This window comes from Helianthus annuus, chromosome 2, assembly GCF_002127325.2.
Source record: "Helianthus annuus cultivar XRQ/B chromosome 2, HanXRQr2.0-SUNRISE, whole genome shotgun sequence".
NCBI lineage: Eukaryota > Viridiplantae > Streptophyta > Magnoliopsida > Asterales > Asteraceae > Helianthus > Helianthus annuus.
Genome location: NC_035434.2, coordinates 156,351,839 through 156,371,371, shown reverse-complemented (window position 1 = coordinate 156,371,371; position 19,533 = coordinate 156,351,839). Strand labels below are relative to the sequence as shown.

The 19,533-nt window shown below is 38.9% G+C and overlaps 1 long non-coding RNA gene across 1 annotated transcript in view; it reads right to left on the bottom strand.

The window, feature by feature from the left end:
• Positions 1-12,834, bottom strand: part of LOC118488006 — a 51,150-nt gene extending 38,316 nt beyond the window's left edge. Inside the window, exons 1-2 of the long non-coding RNA XR_004883244.1 lie at positions 12,792-12,834; positions 12,611-12,688 (exon numbers count right to left, since the gene is read on the bottom strand). This is a non-coding gene — a long non-coding RNA (uncharacterized LOC118488006). The remainder of the gene's footprint in view (positions 1-12,610; positions 12,689-12,791) is intronic.
• Positions 12,835-19,533: the final 6,699 nt, after the last annotated feature.

Sequence of the window (19,533 nt, the reverse complement as noted above, 5' to 3'; positions counted from 1 at the left end):
TTAAAATAAACTACTTTGAAAACTTTCGATTATAGGATATTTGATCCAGGATCATATCCTAAATTTCTTAAACATAATTTGCTTAACCTTTCTTACTTAGACAAGTACAAATCAAAACAGTTGAAAGTTCAAAAGATATACAAGGATAACATCACAGGATAAGTCAAAAGTTAAAAGTTTTATTCATTAAATATTTAACCCCTTTTTAAGTTGTCAAAATTGCCAACCCACATTTCTACCAGCAAAACGTGGCCCGTCCACATGGGTTGGCAAAGGGTGTCCATTGTTTATGCGGTTATAGCAAGTGCAGGAAATTAAAGGCGGCAGGATCACAATGGCTTCATCCCCCAAACAGAGGATCCCTCCACCATTTGTAATCCTACCTATTGTTCACAGGATCCTTGATCCTCAACCCTAAACCTATTGTTCAAATACAGACCATAATTGTTTTAAAACATCACAACCACAAAAAAACAACCACCAAACAAAAAAATTGGGCTCCGGCTAAGTCTCGAAATTTCCATCATTGCCCAATCCTGCAGCTCAATCCTTCGCTGCACCATCACCACCGGCTCCACTTGCCTCTCCACCCTAATCCTTACCAGTGTCTCCACCCTCAAGCATCGGGATCTCCTCAGCCTCCTCATCATCCTCCAGTTCAGCCAGCCTAGCCTTCCAGCCTTCGACATCCCAGGTGCTCTTATCAAAAGCAGGATCCTGAGCCTCCGTAGCCATTTGCAGCTGGATCTTGTACATAGCTATTGCAGCAGAGACCTTGGCATCCTGGGTGATCTCGTGCCTCTCATAGTCGAAGTTGATCAGCATCTTGGCGGCTTCCCCCTTGGTGGCCTGGAGCTCCTTCTGAAGATCGGCTATCTTGAGATCCTTCAACACCCCAACCTGTTGAAGGTCAGCAATCTGGCGATCCTGATCCTCAACATGGCCAACATATGTCTCCACCTCAGCAAATTTCTGCAAGGAAGACAAGGAATGACCTCAGAAATCAAGTGATCCTTAGACTAGCAGGATACACAAGCAGGACAGTGATCCTACCTCGTTGATGTAATCCAGACACTGTTGGCGAAGTAGGGGCAGACCTTGCAAATCCTCAGAGGTCTTTCTCTTCTTGCTTCCTTTTCCCCTGATAGGTGCTTTAGGGGCTGAAGCAGTTGGGCTAGCAGCAGGAGTCTTCTTCCTTGAGGATTTGACATTAGTAAGATCATCGATGCCGAACTTCGAAGCAGACTTAGAGGATTTTCCAGCGCCTGCACAACCAAAACAAGATAAGTATCTTAATTTTATTTGACTCTCATTATAAAAATACTCCTTAAAAAGGATACTCACTTGACATTGTGACAGAAGCAGAGGATACTTCCTGAGAATCCTGGGTGATGACCTGGAAAGTTCTTATTTCAGGATCAAGCTTCCTAAAGACCAAGAGTCTCTCTTTTGCAGCAGGAGTCAACTTAAGATGAGAAACGGATATAGCTGCACAATAAGGAAACAAAAGAATGTCAGTGATCCTTATGCTAAAGGATAAGTTCTACGGTGATCCTTCCAGGATCCTCTATCCTACCATGGGTAGCCCACTTCTTGGGCAAATCCTTCCCATCAGGGATGGTATCTCTCCTCACAAAAAAGAACCGCCGCTTCCAGTTCATGTCATTTTTGGTAACTTTGAGAACAGGGTGCTCCTCTCCAACTTTTCGTTTGAACAAGTATCGGTGGGATCCAAAAGTTGTAAGATCATACATCTCAGCCAACTCCGCCATACCCAGATCAATTCCTTCTTGTTCGATGATCCTCTCAAGGGTGTATAAAACCCTCCAGATCATCGGCATAGCCTGGATATAGCAGATGCCGGTAAGGGAGAAGAAGGATTCGGTGAACTGAGGGAAAGGATACGAGTATCCTATCATGAAAGGAGTGGCCGGGAAAGCTACCCAAGTCTCAGAGATGTAATCACTCAAAGCGGGGGGGCTAAAAGGCTTAAAAAGGGTGTTCGCCGGAAAGCAATGACGGATTTTGTCGATTTGAAGTTCGGTAAAACAACACCTCTCGGTGGGGGAATCCTTGATGATCCCTTGACCCTTCAAGGGGCTGTTCTTCTTAGGATCCTTGCAGGGAGAATTCCGGAGCAACATTTTTTACAGAACGATGGAAAGAGAAAGAAAAACAGAGCAAGCAAGAGAGAAGATAAAGGGGAATACCTGTTCAATCCTCTGGTCGCGGTTATAAAGGGAAGAGTTCTTGAATTTAAATGCAAACGATCATATCCCTATTTCTATTTATAATGATGATTTGTGCAGGGCTGTCATCTCCATGACGTCAGATCGCAACGGATAGTTCATTCTTAACGGCTATATATCTGTTAAGTTAGTTATAGATAAGATCCGGCAAAATATAACTCATTAATATCACATAATTACTCCTTATATTTTGGGGGAAATTGTTAGGGCAGGATTTTAATGACCTATGATCCTTACGTGATATCCTAACAAGTGATCCTTGTTTCTTTGGCAGATAGTGATCCTCAGAAGAGCTTCAGGATCAGGATCATGGATCATCCTAAGGATCCTCATACTAACGATTGTTCTCTTTGAATTTAATGTTGTTTTGCAGGAATTACGAGTTGGACCTGGTCTTAGCAACGTTATCAAGGAACCTGTCACGCTAATTTCGCACATGCATAACCAAAAATAGACGTTGTGGAGAATATGGAAACTTAGCACAAATTACGGGCATTTAGTTAGGCTAAATTTACTTCTATTTCTAAAGGGGTAACGAGCTAGTAGTTAGGTGACTTGCCTAAAATACGACCACACACACACTTATATAAAGGGCACTCTTCAGCATTTGGAGGACACAACACATTTCTCACACGCTCTAGCATACGATACTATAGTGATCCTTGTACCTAGCTCGTTACCATCCAAAGTTGTAAACATTGTTTGTTATATTGAAGTTTGGTGATCGGTAGTTTCCATCACCCGAGGTTTTTTATGCCGGAGATCATTCATTGATCAAGGGCTTTTTCCTCGTATAAATCCTTGTGTCACTTGTGCAATTTTCATTTAAGTGATCCTTATCTTTGTTCATCATACCAAGCATCATTCCCCGTTTACAAAGAGTTTGGTTGCATTATCCTTGTGTGATTTTTAACCAAAACAGTTACTATGGAATATTCCACGGGTATTTCGCACACATTTGAATAGAAATGGACGTTGTGGAGAACGTGGGAGCATGGCACAAAAGTCGGACAATTAGTTAGCTTAGTTAGCTTTCATTTTTAAAGGGGTGACGAGCTAAATTTAGAACACTTAGCCATTTTTGGTTACACACACACTCTCGAGCAATTGCAGTCTCAAAGCTTTCATCAAATACTTAACAATTCTCACACTTTCACACGATTAACCATAGTGATCCTTGTACTTAGCTCGTCACTATCCGAAGTTGTAAACTTTTATTGATTTATTTGAGCTTGGTGATCGGTAGTTTCCATCACCCGAGGTTTTTTATGCCGGAGATCATTCATTGATCAAGGGCTTTTTCCTCGTATAAATCCTTGTGTCATTCGTGCAATTTACATCGAAGTGATCCTTATTATTGTTCTTCATTTCAAGCATCATTCCCCGTAACTAAGAGTTTGGTTGCATTATCCTCATTAGATTTTTGACCAAAACAAAGATCATTCAAGACAACCACCCAGGATTCACAAGAGGTATCCTCAGCATCTGTCACGATGTCAAAGTATCTTGTTTAAAAATTCTAATAAATAGTTAAATATAAGTAGGATAAGGATACTTATCTTGTTTTGTTTGTGCAGGTGCTGGAAAATCCTCAAAGTCTGCCTCCAAATTCAGTGTCACTAATCTCGCCAATGTCAGATCCTCCAAGAAGAAGACTCCTGCTAGCCCAACTGCTTCAATCCCCAAGGCACCTTCCAAGGGAAGGGGAGGCAAGAAAAGAAAGGCCTCTGAAGCTGAGGATCTGCAAGGTCTGCCCTTGATCGACCAACAATTCCTTGAGTACTTCAATGAGGTAAGGATCACTGTCCCTGCTTGTCTATCCTGCTTGTTTGAGGATCACCTGGTCTTGAACTATCCTTTATCCTCTTTGCAGAAATTTGCTGAGATTGAGGATTACGTGGGCAACGTTGAGGATCAGGATAGGAAGATTGCTGACCTCCAACAGGTTGCACTGCTTAAGGATCTCAAGATTGCCAACCTCCAGAAGGATCTCCAGAATGCCAAAAATGAGACGGCTAAGGTGTTGATCAATGCTGACTATGAAAAGCATGAGATCACCGAGGATGCCAAAGTCTCTGCCGCCATAGCGATGTACAAGACCAAACTGCAGATGGCCTTGGAAGCTCAAGATCCTGATTTTGACAGGAGCAACTGGGATGTGGAAGGCTGGAAGGCAAGGCTGGCTGAGCTGGATGATGAGGAGGAAGCTGAGGAGATCTTGACGATTGAGGCTGGAAGCAGTGGCAAGGATCAAGGTGGTGAAGCAAGTGGAGCTGGTGGTGGTGATGCAGCGAAGGTGTAGGCTGCGTGATTGGGCAATGATGGACACTTCAAGACATAGTCGGAGCCCAATTTTTTTTTTAGTTTGATGGTTGTTTTTGTTGAACAATTGTTGGTTTGTATTTGAACAATAGTTTTAGGGTTAAGGATCCAGGATTCTTTAGACAATAGGTAGGATTGCAAATGGTGGAGGGATCCTCTGTTTGGGGGATGAAGCCATTGTGATCCTGCCGCCTATTAATTACCTGCATGCTAAGACCGCACAAACAATGGACACCCGTTGCCAACCCATGTGGACGGGCCACGTTTTGCTGGTAGAAACGTGGGTTGGCAATCTTGACAACTTTTGGTGATTTATGCTTTGTTAATAAAATGACTTTAATCTTTTTTGGCTTATCTTATATTGTTATCCTTGTTTGTCTATTTAATTTTCAATTGTTTTGATGTATACTTGTCTAAATAAGAAATCTTGAATAAGTTAGATTGAAAATATTTAGGATATGATCCAGGATCAAATATTCTATAGTTGAAAAATCTCAAAAAGTAGTATATTTTTAAGGATCACAAGTTTAGTTGTCAAAATACAAGGGTTATTCAAATATATAATGAACAAAATCAAAATAGTTAAGGATCATACCTGAGGATCCAAGTTAGGATCCTAACCCTTAATACCATAAGCAGGATAACTATAAGACAAACCTTAGAGAGAAGTAAGGACCAAGGATCCTTAGTTGTTTAACTTCAAAGACCTGAAATAGAGCATAACTTGGGACTAAGCCAATATAAGATAAAAGTTAGCAACTGGGGACAAGCCCAAGGATAACTGGGGACAAGCCCAAGGATCGTTTGTAAACTGGAGTATGGCCCTAACTGGCGACTATCCAAACTTAGTGACATGAAGATGCCAAAACCTTAGCTAACGTGAAAACGTTAGAAACCTTGGGAACGGATGTATGGTACGTCTACCATTATACGTAGGATCCTAGGTATAGCCAGTACAATGGAATTATCAGCCCCTAAAGTGAGTATTGGTCCCATTGCCATGAACTATACCAGGATCATCATGCGCTACAGGCGGAACTGGGGTCAAGCCCAAATAACTGGGTTAAACCCAAGGAACTGATTACTTCTGTGGATAACCAACATTTTGCTAAGAATACCTGAACTTTCAAAACTCAGAATCACGTGAGAAGTGGATAAAGGATGCAGGATCCTTATCCATAGGTGAGAAAGTAAGGGAATGAAATAGTTCAAAATTAGGATGTTTACCACAGTAGGGATCATCGGTGCTTTAAGGATCCTTCAAGGATACCCATGATGTAAGGATCATCTGTTCTATGAGGATCCTGTTCACATGAAATATTTCTTCAAGTGGACAGCATTCCAAGCTATTGGTAGCAAATCACCTTCCATGGTCAGCAATCGATATGCCCCCTTTCCTGCCTCAGCTTCAATCAAATAAGGGCCTTCCCATTTTGGTGCCAATTTTCCATCAGCAGGATTGGTGGTATTCTGAAATGCTTTCCTTAACACCATATCACCAATTTGAAACTTCCTGATCCTGACATTTTTGTTGTAAACACCAGCCATTCTTTGTTGATAACTGGTCATCCTTACCCTAGCCATATCCCTGATTTCTTCAATAGTATCCAGGTCTTGAACCAAGTTCTCATTGTTTTCCTCAGGATCACGGATACTTGTTCTAGCAGTTGGAACCACCATTTCTATAGGGATCACTGATTCTGCCCCAAATACCAAAGAGAATGGAGTCTGGCCTGTAGCATTCTTGGGGTTGTCCTATCAGCCCAAAGCACATAAGGTAGTTCTTCTGCCCATTTCCCTTTTTTGGATCCAAGCTTCTTCTTCAAATTGTTAATGATGATCTTGTTGGATGATTCTGCCTGACCATTAGCTTGTGGGTGGACTGGTGTTGATGTTATCATCTTAATCCCCCAGCTGTCACAAAAGTTAGTAGTTCTGCCCCCAATAAATTGGGAACCATTATCACATATAATTTCAGAAGGGATACCAAATCTAGTAATAATATTTCTTTTAATGAAGGATATCACTTCCTTTTCTCTGACTTGGGCAAAAGCTTCAGCCTCTATCCACTTGGAGAAGTAATCAGTCATAGCAAGCATGAACACTTTTCCACCAGGTGCCTTAGGGAGCTTACCAACTATATCCATACCCCATCTCATAAATGGCCAAGAGGAGGATATAGGATGCAAGAATTCAGCCGGTTGATGAAGGATATTGCTGTGTCTCTGACAAGGATCACACTTCTTAGCATACTCCACAGCATCTCTTTTCATAGTTGGCCAATAGTATCCTGTCCTCAGGATCCTTGAGAATAATGCCCTGCCCCCAATGTGGTTTCCACAATCTCCTTCATGGAAGTCTTTTAAAACTTCTTGGATTTCAGGATCCTCAATGCATCTTAAATATGTTCCTGCAAGAGATCGCTTATACAACATATTATTTAAGATTGTGAACTGAGATACCTTAATTTTGAAAGCCCTAGGGTTTTCTCCTGTAGGAATTTCTCCATGTTGTAAGTATCTCATGATTGGCAGGATCCATGATCCTGATCCTGAATGAGATCGAGTATCCTCACTAGGGATAATTGCGGAATCCTCTCCTATTTCCATGGCCACATGATCCTCGATGGCAGGAGCCAGGATATGGATAATGGGGATACTTATATCCTCCGGGATCTTCAAAGATGATCCTAGATTAGCCAATGCATCAGCTTCTGTATTTTCTTCCCTTGGTACCTGTGTCAAACTAAAGGAAACAAAAGAGAGTGCCAATTCTTTGACTATCTCTAAATATTTGGTTAGTTTTTCACCTTTAACAGCATAGGATCCATTAAAGTGATTAGTGATTAGCAATGAATCTACATGTACCTCAAGATACCTGATCCCCATATGCTTAGCAATTTGCAAACCAGCTATCAAGGCTTCATACTCAGCTTCATTGTTAGTGGTTTGGAACTCACAAGCTATAGAGTGGGGTATTATGTCCCCCTGTGGCGATTTTAGTAGTATTCCAAGCCCTGTGCCTTTGACATTTGAGGATCCATCAGTATAGAGTGTCCAATGATCCTTGGTCTCCTCTAGCTGCTGGACTTCTAACTCAGCTTCTTTTTGCAAATCACTACTGAAATCTGCCACAAAGTCAGCTAATGCTTGGGATTTGATGGCTGTACTGGGCTCATATCTTATATCATATGCACTAAGCTTCACTGCCCACTTAGCCATCCTTCCTGACATCTCTGGTTTCCTGAGGACATTCTTAATTGGAAAATTAGTTTTAACAATAATAACATGAGTTTCAAAATAATGTCTCAATTTAGTAGATGCCATGATTAATGCAAGGATAAGCTTTTCAAGGTGTGAATACCTGGATTCGGCATCAAGTAAACTCTTACTTACATAATAGACAGGATGTTGTGTACCTTCGTGATCCTTAACAAGGACTGCACTTACTGCTTTCAAGGCCGGGGCTGAGGATAGGTAATCCTTGAGAGCTCTTAAGGCATTTTCATGCTTCTCAGTCCACTCAAATTTCTTGTTCTTCCTTAGGATATCATAGAATTCCTTGCACTTCTCTGAGGATTTGGATATAAATCTGTTCAAAGCTGCTATCCTGCCTGTTAGCCTTTGGACATCCTTAGCATTGGCAGGAGATTTGATATTCACCAAAGCTTTGATTTGTTCCGGGCTGGCTTCAATACCTCTCTTAGTCACCATATATCCTAAGAATTTACCTGCTTTAACACCAAAGTGACATTTTGAAGGATTGAGTTTCATATTATATTTGTCAAGGATATCGAATGCTTCCTCCAAGTCCCTCAGGTGATCCTCAGCTTTTATGGATTTTACCACCATATCATCTATGTAAACCTCCATAGTTTGTCCAATCTGATCCTTGAACATCATATTCACTAGCCTTTGATAGGTTGCACCTGCATTTTTTAGTCCAAATGGCATAGCAATATAACAATATATACCGGTTGGAGTCATAAAGGCTGTATCCTCTTGATCAGATGGTTCCATCTGAATTTGTTGAAATCCAGATGAAGCATCCATAAAAGTTAACAGTTCATGACCCGCCGTTGCATCCACCATGGAGTCAATGTGGGGTAATGGGAAAGGATCCTTGGGACATGCCTTATTTAAATCTGTGAAATCGACACATACCCTCCACTTTCCATTTTTCTTTTGAACAACAACCACATTGGCTAACCATCTTGGATATTTGACCTCTCTAATCATACCTGCTCGGAGCAATTTCTCTACCTCTTCCTGGATAATGACGTTTCTTTCTGGTGCAAACTTCCTCCTTTTTTGATGGATTGGTTTGAATGACCTATCAATGCCAAGTTTGTATGTGATAATATCCTTAGATATACCTGTCATATCCTCATGTTTCCATGCAAAGGTAGTTTTCCTCCTTTTGAGGAAGGATATGAGGTCTTCTTTCATTTTGCCAAGGATCCCTGATCCGATATAGATTTTGGATTCAGGATCACTAGGATCCATGAGGATTTCTACTACATCCTGCTCTCTTGCCTCCAAGACATCCCTTGGAGGATACTTTGATTGTTATTGTTCCCTTGACTTTGAGGCTGGTTTCATCGATGAAGTGTAGCAGTTCTTAGCTTCCTGTTGATCACTATCAATCTTCACTATTCCCCAAGGACTAGGGAGCTTCACACATTGATTGTAGATGGATAGGACTGCCTTCATATCGTGTATCCAAGGCCTGCCAAGGATAACATTACAACAATATAAACATTCAATAACACAAAATTTTTGATAAGAATGTAGGCCTTCAATGTATATTGGGAGTTTAATGTCCCCCAGAGTATTCTTAGTTTCGCCACTGAATCCCACGAGCACAGAGGATCTTGGTATGAATCGGACTCAGGGATATTCATCTTTTTGAGAACATCAAGCTGGATAATGTTCACAGAGCTCCCTCCATCTATAAGGATCCTGCGAACAAAATGGTTAGAAATAAAGAGAGTAATAACCAAACCATCGTGATGAGGATCATGGATATCAACACGATCATCCTCATCAAAGGTTATGACTTTTCCTTCAGAGACACTTGATGTTCGAATGGGTCTATCTCCATTATCTATCAAAGGTTATGACTTTTAGCTGCTGAGAAGGATGTGCCACAAATGTCTGATCCTCCAGAAATAAAGTTTATTACTTGTGCATCTGCTGGAGGGGCCGGAGCTTTCTCAGGGATCCTTTCAGGATCCTGAGTCCTTGACTTTTTTCTCCCCAATAATTCTTTCAGGTGCCCCTTGCTCAACAAGTATCCAATTTCTTTTCTCAGTGCAATGCATTCTTCTGTGAGATGCCCAAAATCTTCATGGTATGCACACCACTTTGATTTATCTTTAGTTGTAGCTGGTCTGTCATTTTTTCTGGGCCATCTAGCTTTATCACCTAAATTCTGCATCGCAAGGATTAGTTCATTGTTATCAACAGAAAAACAATATTCAGAAATTGGAGGATAATCCTCATCATCCTCTTCTTGATCAACAACATGCACATTCTGGTTATCAGATTTGTTATAGGATCTGAACTTGTTGTTCTTGAACGAGGATCCTTGCTTTTCTTGTTTTGAGGATCCTGCTAATCTCTCCTGGATCCTCTTATCATCCTCTAGCCGGATGAACCTGAGTGCCCGGGTTCTTACCTCATCTAGGTTCCTGCATGGTGTCAGAACAAGATCATCATAGAACAATGAATCCCTAAGTAATCCCATTTTAAAGGCCTCAACAACCGTGGCTATATCCAGGTTAGGAATGTCTAAGGATTCTTTACTAAATTTTGTGATATAATCCCTTAATGATTCATTATGACCCTGGGTTATCCTATATAAATCACTAGTTAAACGTTCAAATTTTCTACTACAAGAAAACTGACTATTAAATAGGTTAACTAGATTAGCAAATGAGGTAATAGAGTAGGGGGAAGACTTAGCAGCCATTTGAGAGCTGATTCAGTAAGAGTGGATCCAAATCCCTTGCACAGACATGCTTCCTTTAACCTTTCTGGGATTGGATTGATCTCCATCCTCTCCCTGTATTGTGCTATGTGTTCTTCAGGATCCGTTGAACCATCATACAACTTCATGGTTGGCACGTGGAACCTCTTGGGTATCTCAGCATCACAGATTGGTGGTGCAAAACGAGATATCTTATGGCTCCCATCTGCAATCTCCGGGATAAGTTTGACTACTCCTGGAACACTTGATATCATATCCTTTAACTTTTGTAATTCTCTGGCCATGGCATGATTGATACCTGTATCCTGCATGAATCCATGGTTAGTGGTAAGAGAATTATTAAAAGTGTTACCTCCCACCGGGTTCAAAATAGGAACACCGGATGTGAACCCATATTGTTGAGACTCTGGAATGATTGAAGGGCCAGTAGAGGCAATGGTCTGCATCGGAATAAAATCTCCCTGATGGACATCTGAACTCCCTGTTTGCAAACTCCTCAAGGATCCCGGCATCTGGAAGGATCCTTGAAACTGGGATGATCCTGGAACAAAGGAGGATCCTTGAACCTGGGATGATCCTGGAACAAAGGAGGATCCTTGAACCTGAGATGATCCTGGAACAAAGGAGGATCCTTGAACCTGGGATGATCCTGGAACAAAGGGGGATCCTTGAACCTGGGACGATCCTTGAAACGGCCAGAACCTTTGAATCTGCTGCGCTCCTGGGTATCCTCCTGAACTCGTGAAGGATCCTATATGCTGAGGATAGGATCCTGTTGGCTGGAAGTATGAACTTGATGCCTGAGTCACTGTTGTTGATCCGTAGTGCACTCCTTTTGGTCCTCCCACATACTGAACGTCTGGAGTCACTGAAGGCTGAGAAGTTATCACCGGAGTATCAAAATTCAAAGATCTAGGCACCAGTGGGGAATGATCCTCTGCCGATCTCTTTTGTTTCTTGAGATCTCCGATTTCTTTGAGAATCCTTTCGTTGGTCTTATCCTGCTGCTGTATATGCTCCTTCATCTGCAAAATCAAAGTAAACATGTCACTAGTAGTAGGAGTATAAGAAGCAGAAGAAGTTGGAGGTTTTGAGAAAATGGGAGTTGGTTTCTTCTCAGCAATTTTCTGAGATCCAGCAGGTGGTGGAGGCAAAGGTGGAATGCCCTGAGATGAATTGACCGCAGACATTGCAGTAGAAGTATTCTTTGATGATGAAGCCATGTACTTGGATGCAATGAACCGGAATGATCACAAAAAGAAAAACTTCTTAGGAACGAAACACCAATTGCCCCACGGTGGGCGCCAAACTGTTTTGGTCAAAAATCAGATGAGGATAATGCAACCAAACTCTTTGTTACGGTGTATGATGCTTGAATTGATGAATAGCAATGAGGATCACTTAGAAGTAAATTGCACAAGTGACACAAAGATTTATACGAGGAAAAAGCCCTTGATCAATGAATGATCTCCGGCATAAAAAACCTCGGGTGATGGAAACTACCGATCACCAACTTCCAATTAACCAATAAATGTTTACAACTTCGGATAATAGCGAGCTAGGTACAAGGATCACTATAGTGTAAAGTGCAGAAAATGTGTAAAATCGCTAAGTGTTTTGCTGTATGCTCAAGAGTGTTGCCGTACGAGTGTGTGTAGCCAAAATTAGCCAAGTGTTTCTAAAGCTAGCTCGCTACCCCTTTTAAAAATAGAAGTTAACTAGCCTAACAAACTATCCGCAATTCGTGCCATGCTCCCACGTTCTCCACAACGTCCATTTTCAGTCAAACAGCTGCGAAATAACCGTGGAATATTCCTTAGTAACGTTGCTAAGACCAAGTCCAACTTGTTACTCCTGCAAAGCAATACGAAACTCAAAGCGAAATAACCGTGGATCCTTAGGGTGATCCATGATCCTGATCCTGAGGCACTTCTGAGGATCACTATCTGTCACAGAAGTAAGGATCACTAATAGGATAACACATGAGGATCATAGGTCATTAAAAATCCTGCCCTAACACTAAACATACTTTAAAAATAAATACTCACCCTTGAAGTTCGTTCAGCAGACACCTGAGAAGAGTCTGAAAGGTTAACGTCTTTAACGTCAGCTACCTCTTGAGTAACCTAAAGGATCATAATATATGATATCATATAAAAAGGTACACAATCCAGTGTTTAAAACTCAAAAGAAAATTAAATAGATTGAAAGAGTAATTTTATATGCTACCTCATCAGTATTTTTATCACCATTACCATCTCCACCAACCAACTCAACAATTACTACCGGATCCTCAGTTGTTTTTTGCACAGTATAAACACGATAGTCATTTTTAAGATTGAACTCTGAAACATCAATCTTAAAAGCAGCCTTCTTATCAACCAATCGAAATATCTCATGAGGGAATCCAGTATCATTGGCCTTAACCTGCCTCTCTCTTATGTCACTCGCCGCTAATCCAAGAAGCTTCTGAACATCTCTATCAAACATAACAAAAGAAACACTACCACTCTCATCATGCACCCGCACTTGCACCTTGAACCTGAAATATACACAACTAACTAAGTAAACTGCAAAACTATATTCAAATACGAGTCTTAGAATGTTACTTATATAAATATAACTCTAATTAATCATCTTTGCTTACTTTGTGGTGATCGATGTACATTCAGTATGACATCTGATATAAACCAAAGAAGTCGCAGGCAATTTCAAAATATCATCTAAAACATTCTCAACATTCTACAAGTATTCACTTTTTCCCATCACCTTCTTGAAACACTTACGACAGGCAGCATAAAACCAACCATACTCTTCTTGCACAATCTTAGGTGCTGTTTGTTTTTTCAGATGTAAAATGTCTGTAGTCTGCGGACCACATCTGCAGGCATCTGCAAGAGAAGATGTGGCCCAAATGTCTGCAGTCTGCAAGGAGAAGAGGGTTTGTTTTTTTTTCTTCAAAAACAACTTCACACACACACAACACACACAAGAGTTTTCTCTGCTCTCTCTCTCTCTACAAACACTCTCTCTCTCTCTACAACCACCACCACCTTCACCACCACCATCACAATCGTCCGCCACCACTCCTCCACCGTCCACCTGCCACCACCACAACCAACAACCACCGCAAACCCTAGCCCCCACTCCAAGAACCCACCGCAAACCCTAGCCCCCTGTCTCCTGCCGCGAAACCACCACCACCGCCGTCAGATCGAACCACCGCCGTCATCGTTCTCATCGTTCTCTCTCTCTGTGTCTCCTGCCGTCATCGTTCAAACCCTAGCCCCCTGTAACAAACCCTAGACCGTCATCGTTCGCAGACTACAAACGAGCAATAGATCGGAACCACCGTCACGGAACCACCTCTCTCTCTCTCACAGCTCTCTCTCTCTCTCTCACAGCTCTCTCTCTCACAGATCTCTCTCTCTCTCTACGGTCTCTCTCCCTCACAGCTCTCTCTCTCTCTCACAGCTCTCTCTCTCTCTCTCACAGATCTCTCTCTCTCTCTCTCTCTCTCTCTCTCTCTGCGGTGGTGGTGGCGGAGGTGGTGGTGGCGGAGGTGGTGGTGGCAGGAAGAAGAAGAAGGGTTGGTGGTGTGTGAAGATGTGTGTGAAGATCTTGAAGCAATATTCCATAGCTTTTTTTTTTTAAGCAAATAAAGACCCCTTTCAGGTCTTCTTTTTTTTAAAAAAAACAAACAGTCTTTAACCACTTATGTCTGCCCGCCCGCAGACATAAGCCCTTTGAAGACACTTTAAGCAAAAACAAACACAACCTTAATTGTCACAACCACAACACAAGACATTTCCTGTAAAAACACAACACACTTCATGTAAAAACACGCAGGTGACAAACTAAAAAATAACCAAACTATATACAAAGAAGTGAAACCTCTTCTATCTCGCTAATCTCATCAACATGTTTCTTCACACCTTCAGTTACAAATTCTTTATGTAATGGAAAAATAATCTGAGACGATAGTATCGTCTGAGAAGTAGAACTACTCCATTGTCCAAACTTCAATATATGCCTTTTGAATACCACAAATGATTAGAATTAGTATACAAATGACATGAAACCTAGTATTTGGCTTTACCATCTATATATAACAGAAATTATATTAACAATTACCTCTTCCTTAGCTCATCAACTTCATGAATTTCTTGATTCAGAAAAATTCATGTTGCAAACTTGTCACTTTGAATAGTATATTCACCTACACGGAAAAGTATATAGATATTTAATGTATACATGTCTTTATATTGCCAGAAATAAACAATATAGTTATGATTTGCAGAAAGTAACAAAAATACCTTTCCATTCCTTACACTTTCCATGCTGTACAACAGCCATCACATGCTCATGAGGTGGGACTTTAGAAATGAAGTCCTTAATCTGCAGAGCATAATCATTCCACATAGTACACCGCAAAACCTTACCACTACATGAAAAGAATATTCATATCAAAACAACATTGAATGAATAAAAACAGAATATAAATTAGGAAAACTATAACATTTATTAAAGAAGCAAATGGTTTCAATTTCAGTACTATATTCACTAAGAATAAACTGTAGACCTCATTTATTACCATGATTCAGCATTACATACAAACAATATAAACCTCATTTATTACCATTACATGATCCCACATTAAATACAAACATTCTTCATCTTATTTATTAACATTAAATACAGAGCTTATGATCACTACATGACTGAACATATAAACAACAACTTACTCCAAATCTTCAATATCGAAATTCAACTTCTTAGTCTCCTTTGGAAGTCGATCAAAGATTTTAAGATCTCCACAAGAAATCACAGATCCAGCAACATCTACATGATCACATTATACAAGAATATAAGTAAAACTCTCTAATATTATACAAGCAAGACATGATTACAAAAATATACATTACCAACACTCAAAGCATTTAACGCCTCTCCTTGAAGAATATCTTCATAAGCTCTGAAATTGAAACCATACTCAACACCTTGCCAATCTCTCACACGAGTAACAGTTGTGCATCTATAAAAGTTCATTTTATAAGGCTGCACTACTACTTTATATAAATCTTTATTCTCACCAACACCAAACTTCGAAAGAATCACAACAGCATCTTCTTGCAGCTGCCCATCAAAAATAGGTATCAGCCGACTCTTAATACCTCCTTGAATCTTAGCACCCTGAAGAACATTTAAAGAAATTATGTTTTTAGCATACAACACTACATTTTCTAAAATAAAACGGAAAAGCAGAGATATAAATTACCTTCTCATCAATGAAGATGATCTCCATTTTGTAACCCTGATTCCATTTTCGTATAATTCTCGCCTTCATGTTCCACATATCCTTAGTAGGATTCAAATCGTTAACAAAACTAAGATTATTACTGTCAACTGATATTGACATGCTTCTAATTCGGAATTCGGGTTGTGATTAAATTTCAAATTTCAAAATCAGAGAAGTTGAAAGCGTGATGAAATATGAAGAGGGAAATGAGAAGAAAAACCTTATATAAGAAGGATGATTGACAGGAGTTTGAATCTGAGTGACATGCATTAATTGCTAATTACTTATTCCCATGCATATTTAAATTTGAATTTCCCGGTAATTAGCGTTAAACATCTGCTGATCTAAAAGTATTACGGAAGATAACAACATCTGCTGCTGCTAAGTATACATTTGCCAAACGAACCAGCTGCTACTTTCTCGTCGATGGGCAGTGGTTGCCCTTTAGAATTAGAATGTGGGCCAGACCTTTAAAATTTGAAAATACACAAGGTAGTGGTTTGATGTGGGCCAACTTTGAATTTTAAAGTCTTTTAATATTAGGTTTTATGATGTAATAATGAGATAAGAAAAGCTTCTTGTTGGACATGGTCTCAAGCTGACACATCAGCTTTTCTTATGTCACTTGGATTTCTCCTTTTATAGAAAGTATAGATATCTAACTTATAATAAAAGACTCCAAATAATGTCACATGTTATTCTCTCCTTCAACCTCATAAATTTTATTTATATTTGTTTAATAATTTTTTTAATATTAGCATTAATATTAATATTAATTAATAACCAATATATAGATATCACTTATTTTTATCCTTATTTTTATCTAAAATTAATAAATAACTTTAATTTTGCAATTTAAACCTTTTATTTTTTGGGGAATTGGCCTGTAATAATCTCACCTAGACCTTATTGGCCATTAATAATCCCACCTCAGAATATTCCCCCCACTAGTCCCCACCTTTCACCTATTTTTCCTACAATGGTCCCTCGTTAAAAAAACTTAACAGAGTTAAGCTTTTTTCCAAATTGCAAATAGATTTTTTAGGGCTTTTGATCAGAACAATGATACAAGTCCATTGATGTAAACCTTACTTCGAAATGGTGCTCCAAGTGACTTGATTTTGGTTAATTGGAAATTTAAACACCCGAATTGAAGCGTCGTTTTCATCGTTTGGAGCACCGTTTCGAGTCAAGTTTTACATCAATTGACTCGTATCGTCGTTCTAATCAAAAGCCCTAAAAATCTATTTGTAATTTGGAAAAAAGCTTAACTCCGTTAAGTTTTTTTAACGGGGGACCATTGTAGGAAAAATAGGTGAAAGGTGGGACTGGTGGGGGGAATATTATGAGGTGAGATTATTAATGGCCAATAAGGTCTAGGTGGGATTATTAGAGGCCAATTTCCCTTATTTTTTTTACTTTTAACCCAAAGATTTTCATCTTTTGCAATTTAATACCAACTCTTTTTTATTTTCAATTTTGGTCCACCATACTTTTCATCTTTCCCAAGTTTTTCGTTTCATTCTAAATTTTTCGAGTTAACGCACCGCAACGTGCGTGTGGGGTTCAACATATTTTCGTATATTTTTTCCCGTTTGACTGGCCCGTAGCGTCACATCTATTTTTCTGCGTTTGACAAGTTCGTCCAACACGAGGGTCCTGGATGGACTTAGTTATTTTTTTCTAAGGTTTACGTTTCGGTTTAATTTCTCAGCAACGAGCGTGCGTGATTCAAAGATTTTACGTCTACTTTTCGCTCGGCGTTATTTTTTTCCCGTTTTTATTTATTTTGTTTTTACTAGCTTTTCCGGTGTTTGTGGTCGCTAACAATGGTATAGTATTGCTACTACTACTTAACACGGTTTTATGACAACCGCTGTAACACATGGGTTTAATACTAGTTATATAGATATATATTGTTTTAAATCTAGTTGTGTGGGATGATGATATACGGTGTGTTTAAAAAAATTAAAGTGATGTCAGAATAAACTCAAAATAACAAACTAAACTAAAGTAAATATTTATTACATTCTTATTGTATCTGTAATAAAAAAAAGGTTAAGTGGCAAATTTGATTTAAATAATCCCAACTCACTGATATTGGCCAATAATAATCTCAACTCACTTAATCACCAATAATAATCCGAACTATTCACTTTTGTTTGTAAAATACTCTCAGTTAAAAAAACACTAACTAGGTTAAAAATTGCTGATGTGGCTTGCCACGTGGCATATTTTGATGACGTGACAACTGATGTGGCAGTCTACATGGCATATTTTGATGACGTGGCAGCTGATGTGGCAGTCTACGTGGCATATTTTGATGACGTGGCAGCTGATGTGGCAAGTGACGTGGCAAGCCACATCAGCAATTTTTTAACCTAGTTAGTGTTTTTTTAACTGGGAGTATTTTACAAACAAAAGTGAATAGTTCGGATTATTATTGGTGATTAAATGAGTTGGGATTATTATTGGCCAATAACAGTGAGTTGGGATTATTTAAATCCAATTTGCCTAAAAAAATATATATATAAGGATATTAAGTTCCGTAGGAATAATATCAATATTCTTTTATTAGTTATATTCATATAGTTTTTTTTCCACTTAATTCAGTTTGAATTTATAACAATATTTAAACTCATATAACCTTTCAAAGAAATATTAAAATTTTAATGATTTTAAAAATTCATATAGTTTTTTTCCACTTAATTCAGTTTGAATTTATAACAATATATTTAAACTCATATAATCTTTCAAAGAAATATTAAAATTGTAATGGTTTCAAAAGGAATTTATAACAATATATTTAAACTCATTGTTTGATCCTCTTTGGGAGTTTATCTTTTGTATTTCCCCAAAATGCAAACAAAAACATCCAAAAATGTAGCATATGATGCCAGACGACAAGATCAATGACTCAAATGTTCGAGACTACATTTTTGTTTCTCCAAAAGCTCTAAACAAAACACGCCAATGTTCTTTTTAGATCTCGATGAAGAATTCTTCAACAAGACTGGAGTGTTAAACATACATCATCAAATGATATCCCACAAAATTATTCTAAGAATGTATATTATTTTTTCTTTCAAAAAAAGTTTGTTTAGGGAGTAATTTGCTATTTTTAAATATATACAAAACTAGGTTAGAAACTCGTGTATTACACGACTTGATTAAATATATTTTTATATACTAAGTAATAAAAAAGTTACACCGTCTTGAATAAATATAATGTAATGAGTCAAGATACGTTTTTTTTTGGGAAAAGTGAACTTTAATGATCTACTATGTACATATTATAACATTTTATTTTGTTTTTTTTATTTACTAAAAGATGAGTTATTATCAAGGTTGGAGAACTCGCTAGTCGCTAGTCGGCCGGTGAGGTGTGGACTAGCGACTACTCGGGATTAATCGGATCGGAACTTTATATGTAAATTTTATTATTTTTATAAATATGTATATATACTCACACATCAATATCAATATAATACTTAAAAAGGTAAAGTAGTTCAAAATGCAAACTAAACTTACATATAAGTCATAACATAACAAGTCTCAGTACTTAAAATTCAAACATTAACAAATAGCTCAAATGTAATCGTCATTCCCATAGTGTTCAACGATTTCGACACCATCCCCCTCGTATTCAGTCTCCTTGTCTACTTCATCCTC